General features: G+C 38.4%; 1 protein-coding gene across 6 annotated transcripts in view; it reads right to left on the bottom strand.

Annotated features, from left to right (window-relative positions):
* The window catches only part of TENM3 (teneurin transmembrane protein 3), a 2,742,616-nt gene that overhangs the window by 702,543 nt on the left and 2,016,178 nt on the right, over positions 1 to 23,895 (bottom strand). For all 6 annotated transcript variants that reach the window (XM_070781691.1, XM_070781692.1, XM_070781693.1 and 3 more), the window contains one exon: positions 8,850 to 8,929. The gene's annotated coding sequence lies outside the window, so the exon portion shown is untranslated. The remainder of the gene's footprint in view (positions 1 to 8,849; positions 8,930 to 23,895) is intronic.

Here is a 23,895-nt window from a genome sequence, read left to right as displayed (position 1 = left end):
CACACATAGAGGAAAGATAAATAAACACCATTCAGACTAAGATGCAGTCACCTCTTACTGACACTCAAATCCTTCTCAGAGTTTCCTTTTTTCCCTTAAGTAGTCATCAGATTTCTCTCTGAGTGCCACTCTACCTTGATTTTGAGATGTGGCATTTAATATAATTGTGACCTTAAACATCCATCAAGAGCAGGCATACAACTCACATATGTAAGATACTTTGTACGCTCACACTTTGCATGCTGAACTTCCCGGCTGAATCTGATGGGTGGTGTTGGAACAGGAGTGGAGGATGACGGGGACAATTCCAAGAAGCACTGGGGCTGCTGACCGCTCCGAAGAGAAGAATAGCCAGAGCTCTTTCTCTGCTCGCCTCCCTCCCATGGTCCCTTTCCAGGAGAGAGGAAAGAAGCTCTTCAAACTGGCTACAAACTATATCAGGGTAGGTCTCGAGGTCAAAGTCTGATACAGAAGATAGAGTGCTGATCCAGGGTTCTCTTTACACACCTTATTCTTCAGATAAAGGGCTATTGCACTTTGTATAAATCTAGTCTAAGATCATGCTCACACCAAAGAACTTTTGTTCGAGAAGTGTGTCGATGGTGAGTAATTGAATAGAGAGAGTGGATGATGGGTAGATCTATAGCTGGACTTTTAAATAGACGCACACAGAGGCCGGCATACAAATTGCCAGTCCCCACTGCCCAAGTCTCCTTGAGTGACTGTGAGAAAGACCAGCTGATGGCTGACTCCCCCATGCTAAGTAGGTCAGGAGGAATGAGAACCCAATTATATAAAAAAAAAAAAAGTCACAGCAAAAGTCCCCCTAGTTGGTCCTAAGGAGTTATATAAAGCTCCCCTAATTGACCACATCAGAGGAGGGTTTGAACTGCTTGCATGAAAACAACTTACCATGCCTGGTGATCACACCACTGACAATGAGGTTTTACTTGAGGTGCTCAAGAATAATAGAAACAGTATTTTTAAATAAACGTGTCGCAACATGCAGGCAGTATTTTCAAAAGCATCACCTGCTCCCCTTTTAGAATGGTAGGTTGCTGGCACTGCTGGAAAAATGAGATTGGCTCTCATGAAATTTTTTCTTCAATAAACAGTGTCTGAGAGGGATTTTTTTTCCTTCGGTGCTTAAATGATATATGTGTGAAAAGATAAAAGCTCCCTTTATAGAGGTACAAAAAATATCTTTTACCCTGAACATGTTATTCAACTGAAGTCACCTTTGTTAATTCAACTGAGTTTTATTATGTTCACAAGTCAGAGTTTTTTTTTGACATCTGACTCTTGTAGGAAATTGCTGTAGTGAAACAATTTATCAATATTAGTATCATTTAGATATTGCAGATCAACAAGGAAGGTGATTATCTGATGTATTTGAATAAAGCAAACATCACAAAATCTGGAACTAGGGAAATACTATTCTCAGGGGAATGAACAAAAAGAAAAAAAGAAGGTATAGAAATAGGTAAACATTCATGACATCGGTATTGTTCTTTGATTATTCACCTATACTTGTAATAGTTACTACTTAAAAATATTTTGATATTGGGTAACAATCCCTTTCTGAAACAATCATATTTTATCACTGTTTAATAGTTATTACCATTTAAACTCTTTAATATCTAAATTTGTACAATAAAAAGTCGCTAAAATTGGGGGAACATCTATGAGAAGTTACTTTTAGCTTATAACATTCAACATGATTAAATAAATTCTGATATGAGAAACTTTTGGTGAATTATAAGGTGCTTTGAAGAAGTTTATTTATGTCATATCTGAGTGGCAACCACAATCTCACATAGACTATTCCTTAGGGCCACTGCTGGCTGCATGGATCACTGGAATCATTGCTATGACATTTCTTTTTTTTTTTGCTATTACATTTCTTATGTGGTCAGGCTCACAAATTAAGAAATACATTAGCTATGGAAAACTACCCCTTATAAATAACTTCATAGTTGTAAAGGACGTCCATCGAAAGATCTCCAAGTAGATTTATTCTAATCCGGCTCAGTCTGGAGATAGACACACACAGCAGGAACATGGAGAGCAAAGGCACTAATAGTCATAGTCAAAGTGTGCTGAGTGGCTGTGTCCAAAGTTAGAAATACATTCACGAATAGTCAAGATCAAAACATGCTGAGTGGATGTTTCCACACAAGGTTATAACTATGCTGTGACTGTTGGAAGTCATCTCTGAGCTCCTAGAAGAGAGACCACCCAGAATATTATTTTCCAGGAAAATCGCTCATTTATTCATCCATTCAACACATACTTATGGAACCTTCACTGTGTATTGACACAGAGTATTTGGCCAGCGTCAGGGACAGAGCAGCATGCAGAATGACACCCGCCTTTTTTCCTGCTGGAGTTCTCTGAAGCTAGACACGGACACTTAGGTTTTTTTTTTGCTAGCTGTTCTAACACTCCTCTTTGTTAAGCTTATTTACTTCTGGTAATCTTCCATACAGCAAGCCTTCTGTTTAGGACCTAACAAGAAAGATATGCCCAGAGCGAACACTGGCAATTGGCTACACTTCCTGAGGCAAAACCTTCAACATTCATTGCTGCTACTGCTGCTCCTAAGTTGCTTCAGTCGTGTCTGACTCTGTGCGACCCCATAGACGGCAGCCTACCAGGCTCCCCCGTCCCTGGGATTCTCCGGGCAAGAACACTGGAGTGGGTTGCCATTTCCTCCTCCAATGCATGAAAGTGAAAAGTGAAAGTGAAGTCGCTCAGTCGTGTTCGACTTGTAGCGACCTCATGGACTGCAGCCCACCAGGCTCCTCCGTCCACGGGATGCTCCAGGCAAGGGTACTGGAGTCGGGTGCTTGCACCTCCCTAAATCTTCCCTTTGCAGTCTGATTCAAGAGGTGGGATGAGGCTTGCCTGAATGTGGCTGCTCTAGTAAAAAAAATATTCTCAGCATTGCCTATTTCTATTCTTTCTTCTACTTGTTAAGTTTAGATTTCATTTCTTCTCTGTCAATAAATATGATAAAAATATGAGAAGGTCGAAAATATCTGCACTCTATCCTTTAACTAATGGATCTTAGAAGAGGAAGTTCAAAACAGAAACTTGTTCTAGAACACGTGGCTTTTGTAAACTAATTACCTTAAATAATAATAACAGATAACTTATTGAACATTTCATATATGTATATATATATATAAGTACTACCTTGATATGTTAGCCACATTTTCTCTTCATAAAATAATAGTTACTCGCTCGCTCTCAGTCACTCAGTCGAGTCTGACTCTTTGCGTACCCATGGACTGTAGCCCACCAGGCTCTCTGTCCATGGGATTTCCCAGGCAAGAACACTGGAGTGGGTTGCCATTTCCTCCTCTTGGGATCTTCCTGACCCAGGGATTGACTCTGTGTCTCCAGCACTGGCAGGCGGATTCTTTACCACTGAGCCACCTGGGAGGCCCAGAACTAACAGTAGAGGGGTTTATTATTTCCCTTTTACAGATTAAGCAACTGCAAAGTGAATTCTCATTGCCAAGTTTTCAAGGTCAGAAGGAATAGAATAAAAATTTAAGCCTAAGTTAATCAGTTCCAAGGTCTATCATTACATCAAACTACATCCTCTGTAGCATTGTATTTATTTATTTTTCCTGTTTGGAAAACTGAAGGCAAATCAGTACCACCTATTAGCAAAACAATATCCATGTAATCCCTGGGGAGATATTTTCTGATTCCTGAGTCAATAAACAGAAGATTTGCTCCTCTGCAAATCTATTATCTGGCTTGGCCTCCCTCCTAAGTGTTGTCTATTGATGGCATTTTAAAGATCAGTTTCTTAGGTGGATCCCTGTGGGTTGGTGCACAAGCTGTAATGCGAGTGGTCTGGTCTCAGCAGAGGGTCATCACTTTATACAAGGCTGTGCATTTCCACAACCATGGCTTTACCACAGACAGAAGATACTCACAATCCTATAGGGCCAAGAATTTGGTGGTAGGAGAAATTGGGACAAGAATAAACCCTCTTGGGGATGAAGACTTGTTTCAGCCCCGGCACAGACACCCCCTGGTGTTCTCCAAGGATCCAGCATTCTGTTGTGCTGTGTGGGCTTAGTCGCTCAGCCATGTCCAACTCTTTGTGACCCCATGGACTGTAGCCCACCAGACTCCTTTGTCCATGAGGATTCTCCAGGCAAGAATACTGGAGTGGGGTTGCCATGTCCTCCTCCAGGGGATCTTCCCAACCCTGGGATAGAACCCTGTTCTCCTACATTGCAGGCAGATTCTTTACCATCTGAGACAGCAGGGAAACCCTGTTGGTGCAAACCTATGTAAATGCCAACTCGTGACACAATGACCAGGCCACACACTTGTGGAGAAAATGATGTGTGACATCAGCATACCTTATGGCTCCTATCCAGGTACAAAAATAATTACACTGTGATATTTATAAGGGCCCTTGAAATATCCAGCAACCTTAACTTTGTGAGAGCAATGCTTTATAGCTGATATAGGATGAAACTGAAATAATCAACTTCAGACGTGCTCTCTAGCCAGTGTTCAAGTGAGTCTGCCAATGTATTTTCTTTATTAGCTATTTCTGCTGTTTTTTTCACTAGCCCTGGGACAGCCCCCCAAAACCTGATTTTGCTCTTTTTCTGTAATAGAATAACTTACTATTCAATTTTAATTCATGGTTTAAAAAAAATAGTGACCTAAATAAATGGAAATTTTTTCCCTAATCACTTTGTCTTTTGTTCTTATTCCCCCATAGGTTATATATTTTAACAAGAAAATTTGTTTATGCCCTCCCTCCTCTTTTAGACTGAAGCCAAGTGTCACCTTGGCAATATCACAGAAGACAGACACGGATATTGTACTTAGCATATATAAAGTCAGACGCAAACACGAATGGTCAAAGCACTCAATAAGCCTGAATGCTCCCTTGGGTACAGACTTGCCCAGATTTTCAAATCAGACTGGCAGCTTCAGAAAGCTCTATCATTCTTTCCCAAGTCTTGGGCCAAACAGGACACCTTGAACCACACTGCTTAGGTCCAGACTCCGGGATAAGCCTTCTTATGCAGGAGCAAGGGACCAAGAAGCACGGCGAAAAGTTACCAGTATCTCACAAATTTTAAGCCCTAACATTTCTCTTGCATCAAACGCTGTGTCCGCAAAATACCAAACCACCCAGACGAAAAGTAAAACCTGCGGTCAGCCACGATGATCTTTGATTCCAAAAAACAACAAGCATAAATGATACTTAAAATGATACTTAAAATCATCTAAAAGGCTTACGATGATTTTTTTTTTGACATTGTTAATTTATGCTGTTTCTTTCATTCCATTGAATTCTTAGATTATCTGCCAAATGGTCATATAATCTGAGTCTCATCCCAGTTGGGACAGTGATGGAATATTCAGTTTGACTACTATGTGGGTTCTTGGTTTTTCCCCATTCTCTTTTGGTCAATATTGATCGAGCACAAAAAAATTATAATAAAAACTTTATACAAGTCCAAGGTTTTAGAATTTTGAGTTCAGTTTTCTAAAGCCATGGAAAAGGGTGGAGTTTACTGCCTAAAAAATGATAAGCTTTGGCTTATCAACTGGATTTCAGTTTTTTTATGATATGCCTTGTCTCCACTTCTAAAATGGATCACTTAACATCTTACATGTTTTCCATCCTTCTTACCAACTTTTAAATAATAGCATGATTCTATATGGGGAAATTATGTGATATTTATGTGTCCTCTTTTTGCAAAACATTGCTTTTTAATTTTTTAAATATAGGAAATGTTTATGTAACTTTGTTGGGTTTCATAAAAAAATATCTGGAGAACCTAAGGACATTTGAGTACATTTACAACCACACTGAAAAATATTAGCTAAAGTCTATGCCCTAAAGCATAGTCATGATATCTTGTCTAAATCAGAAGAGTAAAACTCTGATGAATATAGTTTAGACAGACTCTTTTAGAACTGTTTTGTTTTGGTTTGGTTGGGATGTCTTTCCCAGGTTAGAAAATAGGTAGTTGGTTGCCTGATTTAGGGAGATTTGGGGGGTATGTGCAAGACACCTTTTGTTTCTTCATCAAGATACATGCTTATACATGTGTTTTTAAGGCAACGGCCTATCTCCATAGCCCCAACTATCTCCTATGAAAAGTTACCATTCATTGTGAATCTCGGAGGAGCACTAAACATTGGAGTTTATATGTTAGCTACCGAAGACTAAATGGTTGTCATTGAGAACCTCCTGAAATGGAAGAGTGCTTTACATGAAGAGAAGGGTTTGAAGAGAGGGTACTTACAAGACAAGGGGAGGTTTACCTGCTTTATGATAGAGGCATCCATAGAAAGAGCTTTTTCTAGGGGTGAAATGCGGAAGATCCGAAGGAATCTCATCGATGGTAGGTTTCAGAGAACCAAATATTGCTTTTGCCCTGAATATTGAGTTATCTTTTTATAGGAAAAAATACACAGATGATTACATTTCAGCTTAAGGTGTCTGAAACTAAGTGTGTAGCTCCCATTCATAATGCGAGCTAGGAATTCCAGAATAATTCCATGACAACTTGTCCTAAAAATGTAATTTACTTGAAGTCTATTATCAAAGTGTATGGGTAAGTTTTTCACAGCCTTTGTCATGGTTCACATGTGAATGAAAAGTCAGGAGGGAAATTTGAGGAAAATAGCAGCAAAGCAACTTAGATAAAACACTTCTCATCTAATCTGTCTGTCTATCGCACATATATTCCAAGGGTCTTTGATTTCATGGATTGTGCAAAATATACTGCTAAAATTCTAAGAGATAATCTTAACAGCTACTGAGGAAAATGCATGATGCAAAATTATGTCTATTTTATATTATTAGACATATAATTATTTTGTATTAGACATATAAATATGTCCATTTATTTTGCATTAGACATATAAATACGTCTATTTTATCTTAACAGAGGAATCTCACCACTATTTAAACTGAGATCAAGGGAAAAAATTATCCTGCATGCAAGAGGTGGAATACAACAGCTATTCACTCCAGAGTTTTATTTCCGCTTTGGTTAATTACTGAGTATGTAAGGAAGTCTATGTGTGTCCACAAGAACTTTTATTAAGGGACTCTTGTGCCACCGTTCTTTGAAACACCCTTACCCGAAAAGCAAAAAAATAAGTGCCTGAAAGGAACATTAAAAGAAAACACGAGTATTTGCTACTATCATATGCAACACATATAACTAATTAGACCATAACTTCATTGTTAAAAAATATCCCTTCTATTTTCTATTTGCCCTTCTCTAAGCTGAAAAGAAAAAAACCTCTTCTGTGAGTACTAAATTTGTATCAGTTTTAATGCAGGGGGAAAAAACAGATTGCTTGTTTTGGATATAAAATCAATTCAATCTAGCAACCTAGATATAAAATTATCAGTGACACAACTGTTGCTACTGTCATAGATTTAAGATGTAGGCGCTTCACCTCTAAATTTTTTCAAAGATTCTTTTTTCATTTTAAAAAAGAACATATATTGTTGTTGACTGAAGAGAGTATCAAAAAGAAATATGTGCAAGTAATTCAAGTTTTCCAATGTTAATATGTTGTCATTCTTATATATTTGTGTTTCATAATTATTTCATAATCTGGAAAATCCCTTTCTCCAGAGGAAAATTTTACTGAGGTTTGTATTAAAAGAAGAAATAAGCCATTAATCAAGTGAAGTCAAAGATACTCAAAGAACTCAACCCAGTAAGCCAAACAGTCAGGCACTTTTTGAATGATTTACTCTGGGAAACCGGATCTTTTAGGCATGCCACTGTATACACATCCTGAGCAGGACACTTATCAGGTTTTCTATTGTAAATTCTTTTATAGCTTTCTAGTAGAAAACACTTTTCATTTTGAGGAAATCCCTCAGAATGTGGTTTTAAATGAAACTGTTCTCAAGGTTCAAAAGCTTTAAATTACTCGACCATGGTTACCATTGAGAAAACGCACTGAGCTATATCCAGAGGAGAACAAAAATAACCAGGTACAAGTTTAATTCTCTAAGGTTGCCATGTAAGTGCTGCTCAGAAAGGATTAAGACTTTCTGAGAACAAGAGAGCTTCCAAATCACTTACAAAGTGGGGAAACACACACACTCTATAATCCACTGTGTTTGGTCTATTCCATTCTGGGAGGAAATTCTAGTTAAAAAAGCCGAGTCTATATATTTTAGGATGTCCTCATCCAGCTAATTAAAAAAAAAAAACCTGTAAGAAATGCCATTGCTTTCATTTAATCAGAAACAGCATAAAAACTAGCTTAACGCCACTTTTTGGAATCATTGCTGACAGTGAATTTATGGAGGTTAACAGCATTAGTAATGTGCTTCCAAGTACACATTACTTGGTGCTTTTGAACTGTGATGCTGGAGAAGACTCTTGAGAGTCCCTGGACTGTAAGGAGATCAAACCAGTCAATCCAAAAGGAAATCAATTCTGAATACTCACTGGGGGGACTGGTGCTGAAGCTCCAATACTCTGGCCACTGGAAAAGACCTTGATGCTCAGAAAGATTGAAGGCAAAAGGTGTGGGGGGCAGCAGAGGATGAGACGGTTGGATGGCATCACCGACTCAATGCACATCGATTTGAGCAAGCTCCAGGAGATGGTGATGGCCAGGGAAGCCTAGGGTGCTGCAGTCCATGGGGTCTCAGAGAGACAGACATGACCGAGCGACTGAACAACCACCACCACCAAGTACACTGCAGCTTGGCCCAGGTGTCATGTTTATCAAGACGAACAAGTTACATATTTTATGAAGCCCTTTTTGTCTTATTTGATGGATCTGGAGACAGTTTTGTTCCCAGGACTTACCTTCTTTTCTTTGGAGAGTTCCTCAGTTTTCTTGGATGCACAGAAGTTTGAAATCACTTTGTCTTAGAAGAGTAGGAACCCTAAAACAAAATAAATGATATATGTAAACTGGGAAAAAAACTTGATCTGATATTTTTTGTGCGTGATTTTAATTCTGAAACTCTAAAGATATTGAGATGCACTGTGCCAAGGGATTACTGCTAATCTAAAATAATTACATGGAAAAAAAAATCTTAATGATCGTAAAAGTCTACCCCAGCAGTGTGTTAAGCTGAACTTTATTTGACGAGTCCACTTAGAGTCTTTTGAGTCGGACACAACTGAAGTGACTTAGCAGCAGCAGCAGTAGCAGCTAGTAGTAAAAGCAAAAAAATTATCTTCATCTTTATGAAGAGTGAAACGTTTGTGAATTTATCTAAGACTTGCCATCTTTCTGTCTTGTTTAAAGCTCCTTCCACTTGTTCCCTGTTGCTAATTCCAGGATCACAAATGATAATAATTAGATTAAGGGTAGGACAAACTTAGGCCACACCATATTCCCAGAGCCCACAGTTATGTTTACCATTGTGTGAATTTACAAATACTTGTTTCTGGTTCTGTTGAAGGGGAAAAAATGCATGGGTTCTTTGTTTTTGCATTTTACTTAGTAATTTTAAGCAGCAATCACAGCCATTAATCAAATGAATCCATTCCTTGAGTTTTAGCATTTAGCTTTCATTTTAGCACTATAATCCTTTGCAATGGTTTCCAAGTGTCAAACAATGAGTCTGATTCTCTCTGTTCCTCCCTTTTCTTCTTTTTTTTTTTCCTTACCAAAAAATGAAAATAAAAAAGAAACAAAAATACATGGAGGATATAAGGTAGACAAAGATAGGTCAGAGATCACTTTTAGGCTTTGAACCTGGTTGACTAAGAGATAATTGATATAATTATCAGAAAAAGGAAAGTGAAGGGAAAGAAATCTATTGCATTTGTTCTCAAGGGGCCAGATCAAGGTCTATTGAAAGAATTGAGTTACAGTGTGGGAGTCAAGGAATGGCTGTCATTCTCTAAGAGATATAGAGAAGCTGGTCTATACTGGAGCAAATATGTATGCACAGAGTGTTGGGGAATAAAAAGTAATTCAGGGACTTCCCTGGTGGTTCAGTGGTGAAGACTGAGCTCCTGGGGTGGGGGTCCAGGTTGGATGCCTGGTCAGAGAACTATTAATAGATCCCACATGCCACAACTAAGAGTTTGCATGCTGCAACTAAGGCTCAGTGCAGCCAAATCAATAAAATAAATATATATATTAGAAAAAATAATTCAACTGTGCTATGTGGCAATCTATGCCCACAGATCAGTATTTCTTTACTGAAAGAAAAAAAAATCATTTTTTAACCAAAAGAATAAGATTTGAACATCTGATAGACTCTGCATGGGAGCCACTGTGCACTGAAGAGCAAATGAGTGGTGGGGTGAATGCTTGGGGCTATGAAGTTCAGGGAACAGTCCTCCACTCCAGATGAGCTGTCAAAGGGGCCAGGGGACTTCAATGAGAGAGTGTTCCAGAGCTCCTTGAAAGCTGGATTTGAATTTCATCTTGTAAAATGCATATTTCAGTTTCTTTGAGGAGATATTTGAGGAGCTTATAGCTCTGCTTTGGCTTTGAACTCTAGTTTGTGTGGATCTTCTATATGTAATTGTCAACGGGTGAGCCCCACGATAGCACACGTTACAGGTTCAGGGAAGACCCAGGCTGGGCTCTGACACGAACCCTCCACGCTGTCACAGCACCCTTAGGGTTACTGTTCCGGTTGGTGTTACTTGTGCTATCCACATTTATAAGATGCTGAAAGAGCAGGTTTGGAAGCCCAGCTGCCTGTGAATGAACTCCAGCTACACCACGTAACAGCTGTGTCTGTGTAACCTTGAGGGAGATGCACGGTCTCTCTGTGCTTTGATCACTTCGCCTTTAAAAAGGTGAGAAGAAAATGAAACCTTCCCACACATTTATCAGGATGACATGACTTAATATTTTCAAGCACTTAGAGTGCTAGCTAATACTTTAAAATGCTGTTTAACTCTAAATTATAATTATTATTTATATGTATACATTACTCTGGTGGCTCAGACAGTAAAGAATCTGCCTGCAATTCAGGAGACCCAGGTTCACTCCTCGAGTCAGGAAGATCCCCTGGAGAAGGGAATGGTACCCACTCCAGTATCCTTGCCTGGAGAATCCCAGGGACAGAGGAGCCTGGTGGGCTCCAGTCCATGGGGTCGCAAAGAGTTGGACACGACTGAAGGCCTAACATTATGGCTGATTCGCTTCATTATACAGCAGAAACTAACACAACATTGTGGAGCAATTATACCCAATTAAAAAAATAAATAAATAGATGTTTTTCAAGGGATGTTGGATTGATTGGTTTTAGAAAGAAAATAATGACATTCTTCTAGAATCAACTAACTTTTCAATGAGTATCGACCACCCTGAAACAACAAATATGGGAGGGAACGACTGCGGAACACGCTCATGTAAAATCAGGGAAAGCAGAGAAAGCGTAGTGATAATTGTTTGTCATTAGATTTCATCTTTTAGGGTGATTAAAATTTTCATAAATCCTCAGTGTGTTTCTGTATGAATATATCCTATACTCCCCACCAAGTTTCAATTTTATCTGGAAACAAAGCACAGTGTGCAAAACAATAAGATGCAGATTCTTTCTGTGTAAATTGATTAGCTTAACACCATAGGGAAAAAAATGGATGCCAACAAAATTTAAATATGCCAATGAAAACAGACAAACAACATCATTCAAAAAAAGTTACTGCCTTGCTCTTGAGGTGGCAGTTGACTCATGTGGAAAGATTATTAAACCCGATTTTGCTGATACCAGGCAATTACCTACAATGAAAATACAATTGATAGAAAAGTTTGGTAATAGAGTCCACAGAAGAAGGTACAGATTACAGTCAAATTTGGAGATGAAGATAATTTGAATTATTTACAATTATTAATTATAATTATTTACAATTCAACAGAAGCAGAGTATAGATATATAGAACCCTATTATGCTTTATTTTTATATCCTATAATTACATATAAATATCATAAAGACTCTATGAAAATACATAATGTACAAGAAGAGGAGACATTTTAGGAGAGGAGAGTGGTTTTTAACACAAGAGATAAGCTGACAACAATAGAGAGAGGTCTGTGGATGTCGAAATCATTTCAAAAAGCAAATGGGGCTTGTTATGAAGAATCTCAGGATGAAAAACTAGTTCTATAAAGTTATAGCTGAGAAATATCTAAGCAATTTTTTTCTAGTCAGCAAAATTAATAGCATTTTTGGGGTCTCACTTGCCATTTTAATATTAGAAACCCATGAGAAAAGCAAGAGTAGTGGTTTCTCTACAAAGAACTTAAAAAATTCATTCTAGTTGTCTTTGCGTGATGAGAAGATAAACTAGCTAATGGGAACACCAGCTTCTTAGTTATACGTATATTCATTTGCTCAACAAATATAATCACGTGCGTATTATGATTATGCATCAGGCATTGTTAAGGTTTTAGGGATAAAGATGAACAGAGTCAGCCTTTGTCCTCATGTAGCTGGGACAGATATTAATCAAATTATCACACAAACAAAGCTGTACACATTGGACAATGGTAAGCACCTCAAGACCGCATACAGAAAGACCTGAGAGGCCCGGAGCAGGCTCTTTGACGAAGACAATGTGATTTATTCGGGCCCAGTGGAGCAAGCATGAGACATAGGAGTAGAGAAGCTTCCAGACTGAGGGAAGATCTTGGCCAGAGGACCTGGGGTGGAAGGGAGACTGGTGAACTTGAAGACTTGAGAGCCACCAGGGGCTCAGAATCCTGGGCATGGGCTCACGTGGTGTAGAGGAGGCTGGGTTGTCAGGAAGGGACCGGCCTGCACAGTGCACAGTGGAGCGTGATAAGGATTTTAACAGTTATTCTGAGGCCAAGGGAAAGCTTCAAAGGGATTCAAGCAGGAGACATGGAGTGGTCATGTTTTGTGAGTTGAGTACTGTGACTAGAGCTCAGAGACTCATCAGGAACTACGTTAATAGGTGTAGCAGAAGCAAGAGACACACCACTGAGAGACACCCAGGTAGCTGAAGAACATTCAAAGGATTCGAGTGAGCTTTAGAAGGGTATGCTGCAGTCCATGGGGTCACAAAGGGCTGGATGTGACTTAGCATCTGAACAACAACAAATGATAGTATTAGTTAATAGAAAATGTCATAATTGTGACATTTCAGGGCTCAGCAAATTCTACTGCTGGTGAGTTCCAGAGTTCATGTTCTCATAAATTCTAAAGTTTCAAATACATAAGTTTTCTGCCTGTCCTGAGGGTCTTTTAGTACTAAAATGGAAAGCAAGACCAAAAACATGCCACTGATTTTGCTGATCAAAATAACATGACTTACATACTTCTTAGTCATGACTTCGTTAAACTAATTCCTTTATCGTTTTTTTTGATAACAAGCTCAATCCACTCATTTGAGTTGTTGTCACATACTTTCAATTGCATGAAAACGGCAGTAATGCAATTTCAACTTTGGACTCAACACGCAAAATGAAATCTTATAAATAACAAACTTGGAGTCACTTCTGATGGAAACAGCTCTTCAGGTCTTTTGATAGTGGAGACTTTGGAAAATATCATTATAGAATATCTCATGATGTCACAAGATGTATTTGAAAGGTGTTTTCTGCCAAATATGAAGTTGAAATTTAAACTGTGTGGGGAGTCTGTGAACCAACTTCCTCCAATCTGAATATTTATCCAATAAAAAGGATGTGAGAGGTTGGATATTATGAACAATCCAACTAAATCTCAATATTCTGTGACTCTTCTTTGCAATTCTCTTAGTTTATTTGAATTTCAAAACTTAAAAATATCCAAGTGCAATTTATTTTCTTTTTACAGGTCTCCTTTTCATATCAATATAAGGATAATATGAAGACTATTTAAATGGTCCATATGCATCTCACAGATTTGCTAATATAAATAACAGTCCATTTTATAAATTTAACTGCCTTAAATCAAGATTCAGCTGCCTTAAATCATTTTTGAAAGAAGTTAGAGTATCAGTGAATACTACCTGTGTAAATATATCATAAACAAACAACCATCAAGATCCACCCCACATACCCAACAGGTAGTAAGCATTTTATACTTTTATAATCTACATAAATTGCTATAGCATGTTGGTTTCACTCTCTTTCCCTCCAACCCCACTATTCAACTCTTGATGGATGGATGTATTTAGTATAGACATTTTGAAAAGTCCACTTTCTTATAATCAAAACAAATACAAAATACAACAATACCTGCCTTAGTTATTAATGCTTATTTTTATAAAGAAGTATTGTAGCTATTTAAGGAAAAATGTTACTCTTAGAATCCTGTCTCTGCTTTTTCTTTCTGACCAATAGTTAATCTTCTGAATGCTGCTCTCCCCCCTCAATCCATAGTTTACTTTCAATATTTTTGCATTAGTAACACACATTTAAAAAATGAAATGTATAATCATGAGTGCATTATTGTAATATGTTCTTACAGTGGAATAAAATAACTTGACAGTACAATGGCAGTAAGGAATTGGTCCCTCTATAGAAAGTGCCTATGTTTTAAATGCATGTAGCTCTATGACCTTTACAGGGCCTGGATTGCTTCTAAATTATTTTATCATTTATGCATCATGGGCTTGAGAGTATGACAACCAAGGCATTGCAATTACAGTGGATTTGTAAATTGTTTATTTATTTATTTTGGGCTGGCTGAATCTTCTTTGCTGTGCCCAGGCTTTTATCTAGTTACCATAAGCGGAGGCTACTCTATAGCTGTGGTGCGAGGGTTTCTCTTTGGCTCTAGCATGCCTGGGCTTCAGCAGTTGCAGCTCCTGGGCTCTAGAGCATGGGCTCCATTGTTAAGGCACAGGGGCTTAGTTGCTCTGCAGCATGTGGGATCTTCCAGGGTTAAGGATAGAACTCGTGTCTCCTGCACTGGTGGGTGGATTCCTCATCACTGAGCCACCAGGAAAGCCCATACAGTAGATTTTTGCAGAGGCAATATCTTATACTAATACTACAAATTTTATAAATGAGAAGAAACATTTCTTTGATCTTTAAAAATAAGCTTCCTTTGTGTGCATATTGTCCACAAAATTCTCTGTCGGGAAATGTTTAAAATAAACACAGAAACAAATGAACAGCCTTTTCACCAGGTTCGAGTCAGAGCCTGCTGGGATACAATTTTTCCCCACACAGGTGTCCAGTGATGGGTGGCACACACTTAAATTCACTGGTGCCATAAACCAGAAAAGGCCAGTCAGAAATTCCTCCCTGTGATATAATCTATGTTTAAACCTTGTCTGATAATCATGGTAGGTCTGTATCTTTTTTGACGAAACCCCCAAATGTGTCTGTATACAAGAGGGAAAGAGAAACCTATTATAATTCTTACTGAGATAAACTCAAAAGCCATATTTCCCCTCTACACATATTCTCAGATTCATCAAGTTTTAACAAATATAAAAGATCTAAAAGTAAACAATAGCAAACCCAAACCCCAAGTGTTTAAAATAACCAAGCTGATGAATATCTTCAAATGCCTTTGTGATGTGTGCAGTGGATTGTTGTTATTGGTAAGTGGAAAGTAGGAGGAAAAAGTTTAAAGAGGAGTGTTTTCTTATTTAAATAAATAGAAGGAGAGAAGAACTTCTTTGCCATGCTTTCAGTGCCATTTCAAAGCTCCGAATAAGCTAAAACAAATAAACCACTCCCTCATTTTGACCTAGATTACTATTTAAACAAAGGTGCACATTCTTAATTTACATGAAAAGCAATTAGACCTGCCGTTGACAGCACTGTGAAAAATGTATCTGCTTAGAACAAATTTTTTATTTGGAGGAAAAAAAAAAAAGAGGCTGGAGGTGTTTTTATACTTGATTAAAGAAAAAAAAAAACAACAACAAGCAAACTGGAAGAGGTTCTCCCTACCCAAATCTTACCCACTATCCACTTTGGGACAGAAATGCTATAAAAGTTTTAAACTGGTTGAGACAAGCGTTATTGTTATTATTATACATGCTTAAACGGTGTTTACAATTATTTTCTGATTCAGACTTTGAGCCCAAATTTAGACATTTTATGATGATATTTAAGAAATGGCTAGAAAGTGATATAATTTTTTCCCTTCTTTGGAATGCTTTGTGAATAAGCTAGACACTGAAATACAAAGGAAAAAAATGAATTGAGAAAACCATGGTAGAAAGTATATTTTTACATTTATTCATATTTGTTAAAATATGAATTCATTAACAGAAATGAATTCTTAGAGTACTTTTATTTTCCTTGGAGTTAAGATTTTATCAAACCAGTAAATGGCTCTTTCTTTTTTTCTTTCTTTTCCTTTTGGAAACTTTGTTTTTCCAGGTTAGAAAGATGGTACACATTCTTTTCAATAAGTAAACATTTAAAGGAGAAAGTAAGAGCTTGACTACTCTTGACATTTTAAAATAACATTTTCCCACTTACATTTATTTATTCAGCAAATATTCATTGTTTAACTTTTGCCTAGTTGAATATTCCTAGATAATAATGGACACAGTGGTTAACAAAGCAAGCTCCACTCTTGCCCTCATAGGGTAAGAAGTCTAGAAGACCTTTATACAAGTGATAAGTACATTATCATTACAAATTAGACAAATTTTTTAAAAAATATTTTTAAATTAATTGAAGTATAGTTTATCAACAATGTTGTATTAATTTCTGTTATACAGCAAAATCACTCAGTTATATATATATATACATATGCATGCTGCTGCTGCTAATTTGCTTCAGTCATATCTAACTCTGTGCAACCCTATGGACTGCAGCCTTCCAGGCTCCCTCTGTCCATGGGATTTTCCAGGCAAGAATACTAGAGTGGGTTGCTGATATATATATACACATATATGTTTATATATATATATATTCTTTTTTATATTCTTTTCCATTGTAGTTTATTACCAGATATTAAGTATAGTTTCCTATGTATACAATAGGATATTGCTGTTTATTTATTTTATATTTAATAGTTTGTATTTGTTAATCCCAAATTCCTAATTTATCTTTCCTCCACCTCCCCTCTTACCCTTTAGTAACCATACTTTTTATTCCCTATGTTGGTGAGTCTGTTTCTGTTGTTGATAAATTGTTTTATTAAAAAAAAAAAAAAAAAGGTATTTTGGAAGAATACATGAGAGGGTCAGTCTTTTTTTTTTTAATTTCCTAATAGTAGGTCAATTCTAGCCTCGGGTGTATGTGAAAACTTTCCTGTAGAAAACAGGACAAATAGTAGAGGTACTAGGTGGAGTGGGAAACAGAAGAAGGAGAGGAAATGATGTGCAAAAGCTTGGGGAGGCAGGCTGCTGGGGGTCAAGACACAGCAGGACTGACTGCCAGGAAGGACACGGTGCCAGGTGGGGCAGCAGAGCAGGGCAGCAACTGGAGCCCACAGTGCCTGAAACCCACTGCCAAGACTATTTGTGTTTATCAGTGATGGAGAACCACTAGAGGATTTTTAAGTTGGGAAGTGACATGATTCAATTCAAATAGTCACTTTCAATGATTACTTTTAAACCACACTAAGATATTCCTAAAGTGTCAGGAGACATACATTTAATGGCCAGTGGAAGCGATGGATACTCTTAAAATGGAGCTGGCTAGAGAGTCTTGGCTCCATGCAGTGATAAAAACAGAGCAATTTGTTGGCTTCCTTCAGTCTGCTGAGCCTTACGTAACAAAACAGGAAAAGCTCAACTCAAATCTTTTTTTCTAGCATAACATTTCCAAGAGAAATGAGGTCAAGACTACAGGTCAGTTCTGGTTGGGAGGTAAAATGTCTAGTCTGTTTGAAGTCTTACTTTGGTTTTATCCTTTCATATGAGCATTGGTACACACAAACAAGACCATTCAGCAAAAAATACTGTGCAAACGAATCTAGGTAGCTGAACTGGGGAAGGGCAGACATGATGTGTACACGTGAGGAACAGCAGCCGGTCCACAATACCTCATCTCAGTCCTCAGGTGGGACATGCGAGAAGCAGAGGACCAGAGGGAGCTTGGTCAGAGGTGCTGAAACCAGGTCACGTGAGGCAGCAGGGTACGGCTTATATGACTCAGTGTGCATGCATGCTGCCACTTCAGTTGTGTCCAGCTCTTCGCGACCCCAAGGACTGTAGTCTGCCAGGCTCCTCTGTCCATGGGATTCCCCAGGCAAGATTACTGGAGTGGGTTGCCATTCCCCTCTCCAGGGGATCTTCCCAACCCAGGGATCGAACCAGGTCTCTTATGTCTCCTGCATTGGCAGAGGGGTTCTTTACCACCGGGGAAGAGATTTGTAATTTTTACTTCAGTTCCACCCCAATCTGGAGAGAGGGAGGGCAGATGTCCACAAACTGGGAGGAGAGCTTGCTCCCAGCATGCTGGGCAGCCAAGAAACACCAAATATTCACTAAAGGGATTACACTTTAACCAGGTAATGAGCTGGTTTTATATATATATATATATATATATATATATATATATATATAATTTTTTTTTTTTTTTAACGCATACTTCAACAGATTTCTTTCTTTAAAGGAATGGATTTTGAAGAGAAAAAACATGGGGCAGAGAGGTATGGAATAGAAAATAAATACAAATGTAAGCTGTTTTACTAATTGCTTTATAACCACAAACTAGTACAGAGAATGCCCTGTACAAAACACAACAAAGGTTCAAAGATGGAAATGTTCCCTTAGGCAAGGCTGAAGACATCAGTCTCTGGTATTTGGAATTTAGGCTGCAGTCCTTGTTTTTGGATGGATCACTGGGTGTGTGGCACAGTCCATGGTTTTAACCAGATTTGAACAGGAGAATGGCCACTTGGCCCAGGTAGAAGTAGATGAAGTGTTTGGTTTCATGTGTCACATAACTACCGAAGTTCCTCCCCACGATGCAGTGCCAGGTGGGGTTGTACTTCTTGTCAAACTCCTTCTTGATATGGGCCGCAATGTCCTTCTCTATATTATATATAACTATAACTATATATATATATATATATATAACTATATATATATATATATTATAACTCAGGTAAAGAGCTCAGGCTTTGGGGGTTCCATGAGCTAGTTTCATGTATATGTCAATGGGATATGACTTTCATATGGCTTGCTTCCAGTAATCCTGGGAAGTTGTAGATGTTTGTACCATGGTCTGGACACTCCCACTTTATTATTTTTAAGCAGTCTTTTATTTATATTTTCTTTTTAAACTTTTGGCTGCTCCAGGTCTTCGTTGCAGCTTTCTCTAGCTGTGGTGCGCAGGCTTAGTTCCCCCATGGCATGGGGGAACTTAATTCCCAGACCAGGGATTGAACCCATGTTCCCAGTATTGGCTGGTAGATTCTTAACCACTGAAGTAGATGTTTACAATAGTAGTCTTCTATAATGAAATGGGAAGAAAATGTTGCACAGGACTACTCTTGAATTAAATTAGATAATGTCTGATGCAAGGTGACTGCTTACAAATATTATTTATTATTGTATTTCAAAGTCTGTGGTAAAATGCAATTTCTCTGTTGTGTGTGTTTTTTTTTTTTTTTTTGGTTGATACATGTATGTATTAATAATAGGAAGCACAGACTGTTAAATAGGAGCTTCCCAGGTGGCATTAGTGGTAAAGAACCCACTTGCCAATGCAGGAGACATAAGAGACACAGGTTCAGTCTCTGGGTTGGGAAGGTCCCCTGGAGGAGGAAATGGCAACCCACTCCAGTATTCTCGCCTGGAGAATCCCATGGACAGAGGAACCTGGTAGACTACAGTCCATACAGCCACATAGAGCTGGATGTGACTGAAGTGACTTAGCAAGCATGCACAGCTGTTAAATGACTCATATTTGTGAAGCGTGCAGAATCTTAAAGGGAATATCACTTTATCAATGTGAAGGATTCTGAAAAATGCAATAGAAGATTTTATCTAAGCTAGATAAATATTATTATCCTCATTATATAAAGGTCAGAGGGATGCAGGGAACTAAAGTAACTTGTCAAGGAATGTCAGTGTTTGAGATTACGATTCTGGCTCTCCTAGCTCCTATGAAAACTGTTAGACAAAGGTTCTCTGAAGCAAAAAAAATCCCTATATATTTAAATCATTTCAGCCATGCTAAATGATAATAACTCAGCCATTTCTTTTTTTTTGTTGTTCGTTTTCTCCATTCAGGTCACATCTCCAAATTAAGTAAATAGTTAAAGAAAAAAACAAGCACACAAACACAAGTTTGTGCTATTCTGGCATTGGCTAATCAGGGAAAATGGCTGCAGAGAAGGAAAGGCTGAGAATTCTCTTGCAGAAATTTACAAGACAACCAGGAGGAAGTTAACAATTCAATCTCAATGAATTAACATTGAAAACCAAAAGAGGGACTTCACCAGTAGTCCAATGGTTAATTTACTGCATATTTAACTTATTTGCAGAGTACATCATGCGATATGTTGGGATGCATGAAACTCAAGCTGGAATCAAGATTGCTGGGAGAAATGTCAATAACCTCAGATATGCAGATGATACCACCCTATTGGCAGAAAGCAAGGAGGAACTAAAGAGCCTCTTGATGAGGGTGAAAGAGAGTGAAAAAGCTGGTTTAAAACTCAACTTTCAGAAAACTAAGGTCATGGCATCTGGTCCCATCACTTCATGGCAGATAGATGGAGAAACAATGGAAACAGTGATAGACTTTATTTTCTTGGGCTCCAAAATCGCTGTGAACATTGACTGCAGCCATGAAATTAAAAGATGTCAGCTCCTTGGAAGAAAAGCTATGACAAACCCAGACAGTTTATTAAAAAGCACAGACATCACTTTGCCAACAAAAGTCTGTATATAGTCAAAGCTATGGACTTTTTTGCAGTAGTCAAGTAAGGGTGTGAGAGTGGGACCATAAAGAAGGCTGAGTGCCAAAGAATTGATGCTTTGGAATTGTGGTCCTGGAGAAGATCATAAGAGTCCCTTGGACAACAAGGAGGTCAAACCAGTCAATCCTAAAGAATATCAACCCTGAATATTCATTGGAATGATTGATGCTGAAGCTGAAGCTCTGATACTTTGGCCATCTGACGTGAAGAGTTGACTCATTGGAAAAGATCCTGATGCTGGGAAAGATTGAAGGGCAAAAGGAGAAGGGGACAGCAGAGTATGAGATGGTTGATGGCATCACCGATTTCTGGACTTTAGTGTGAGCAGACTCTGGGAAATAGTGAAGGATAGGGAAGCCTGGCATGCTGCAGTCCATGGGGTTGCAAAGAGTCAGACATGACTGAGCAACTGAACACCAAACAACTAGTGGTTGAGCTCTGTGCTTCCATTGCAGGGGGCACAGATTTGATCCTTGATTGGGGAACTAAGATCCCACATGCCATGGGCAGAGCCAAACAAACACAACAACAAAAACAAACAAACAAACAAACAAAACCCACCCCAAACCATTCATTACTCCCATAGAAATAAACAGTAATTTATCTAGGGGTACAAACAAAATAACTACACATTCAGAATTAGATGTTCCCTAACTCCAAATATCCACAACATTTCCAGCTCTAGGCAAACATGCGATATATTTTCCTCCCTTACCATAAAATTCTTGTGGTTTGCTTTATCATTTGATATAATATCATAAGCTCCTTACATTGCTCAGAAGCTTTAAGACGTCTATTCTCTTTATTTTTCCTCTAAATACTTCACAAATAAATCATAAAGTGATCCCTTAAGTTTGTAAAAGAGCAAGAGAAAGTCATCTTAGTCAATCTCTCTGAACGTGTTCATGAGCTCACAACACGCTCCATTTGTAAGTAGTGATGTAAGCTTGGCATGCAAATTAATGCTATGACAATTTATAGGAGCCTATCATCCTATCATATGGTCCTCATGTAAGACATGTAATAACCAGAAGGAAAAAATGTTTAAAAGCTAGAAGGAAGAAATGTTTAAAAAGCACGTATCATTATTTTACCCAATGGTACTATATTTCTTAGGTTTGTAAACAAATGAATTGTATGTATGTGTCTGTGTATTTATTTTTAATTGAAGAATAATTGCTTTACAATATTGTGTTGGTTTCAGCCATACATCAGCATGAATCAGCCATAGGTATACATACGGCCCCTCCCTCTTAAAACTCCCTCCTACCTCCCATGTGTGTCTGAATTTTATAATGTTGAAACAATTAAACTTATTAATAAAGAGTTTGTAGGGAAAAAGTGATTCTCAAAAATCATTCTCCTTTCAAAGTAGAATAGACTAAATACTGCAAAGTGAAAGAGGAGAGTGAAAAATTGGCTTAAAGCTCAACATTCAGAAAACGAAGATCATGGCATCTGGTCCCATCACTTCATGGCAGATAGAGGGGGAACCAGTGTCAGACTGTTTTTTTGGGCTCCAAAATCACTGCAGATGGTGACTGCAGCCATGAAATTAAAAGACGCTTGCTCCTTGGGAGAAAAGTTATGACCAACCTAGATAGCATATTCAAGAGCAGAGACATTACTTTGCCAACAAAGGTCCATCTAGTCAAGGCTATGGTTTCTCCAGTGGTCATGTATGGATGTGAGAGTTGGACTGTGAAGAAAGCTGAGTGCTGAAGAATTGATGCTTTTGAACTGTGGTGTTGGAGAAGACTCTTGAGAGTCCCTTGGACTGCAAGGAGATCCAACCAGTCCATTCTGAAGGAGATCAGCCCTGGGATTTCTTTGGAAGGAATGATGCTAAAGCTGAAACTCCAGTACTTTGGCCACCTCATGCGACGAGTTGACTCATTGGAAAAGACTCTGATGCTGGAAGGTATTGGGGGCAGGAGGAGAAGGGAACGACAAAGGATGAGATGGCTGGATGGCATCACTGACTCGATGGATGTGAGTCTGGGTGAACTCCAGGAGTTGGTGTTGGACAGGGAGGCCTGGCATGCTGTGATTCATGGGGTTGCAAAGAGTCGGACATGACTGAGTGACTGAATTGAACTGAACTGAAGGATAAACAATGATGCCTCTTTCACCACAATGCTAATCTTAATGACTGCAAAACTCAGTGAACCTATCTGCAGGGATGGAAGGGAGACTCAGATGCAGAGAATGGACTTGTGGACACAGTGGGGGAAGGACAGTGGGGCAATGGAGACAGTAACATCAACATATAAACACTATCATGAGTAAAGTGGATAGCTGGCGAGAGTTGCTGTATTTGTCAGTTAATTCATATGTTGATATTAAAAGTGATTGTCACTACTATTTTGTGAAAGTGAAAGTGAAGTTGCTCAGTTGGTCTGACTCTTTGCAACCCTATGGGCTGTAGCCTGCCAGGCTCCTCTGTCCATGGGATTTCCCAGGCAAGAATACTGGAGTGAATAGCTATTCCCTTCTCCAGGGGATCTTCCTTCCTGACCCAGGGACTCAACCCACCTCTCCTGCATTGCAGGCAGATTCTTTACCATCTGAGCCACCAGGGAAGCCCCTTATTATTGTGTACATAAAACTAATCAATGCTGGAAAAAATCTAAAATGCATACTAATAACAAATTTCAGGAAATTACAAAAAAAACCAGGAAATATCTAAATTGTATATGTTAATGGCCTGTGTTTATTGGCAAAGAAATAATTTTTAGTTCATGATGTGAATATCTAATGATATTATGAGTATATATTGAACCTAAGCACATATTTCGAATACTCTGTTAAGCAAATATATTTTGCCTATGGATAATGTTAGAGACATAGTTTGGCCAATGGATCGCATCACATTTTCTATTTACATCTTAATTCTGTAATTGCTCTGCACTCAGAGGTCCCACAGAAGCCAAGGGTTTTCTCAGAGACCTTCGTGGGGGACATCTGTGGAGATGAGGACAAAGCAGTTGTGAAACCTGCTTTTACAAGTAAGCTGTTAGGTAAAAACCTAAAACCAAAAACACGTCATGCTAACAAGGAAGTGAAAGCAAACTGTGTTC

Source organism: Bos indicus, chromosome 27 (assembly GCF_029378745.1).
Source record: "Bos indicus isolate NIAB-ARS_2022 breed Sahiwal x Tharparkar chromosome 27, NIAB-ARS_B.indTharparkar_mat_pri_1.0, whole genome shotgun sequence".
Lineage (NCBI taxonomy): Eukaryota > Metazoa > Chordata > Mammalia > Artiodactyla > Bovidae > Bos > Bos indicus.
This window is presented reverse-complemented; position numbering and strand designations above follow the sequence as displayed.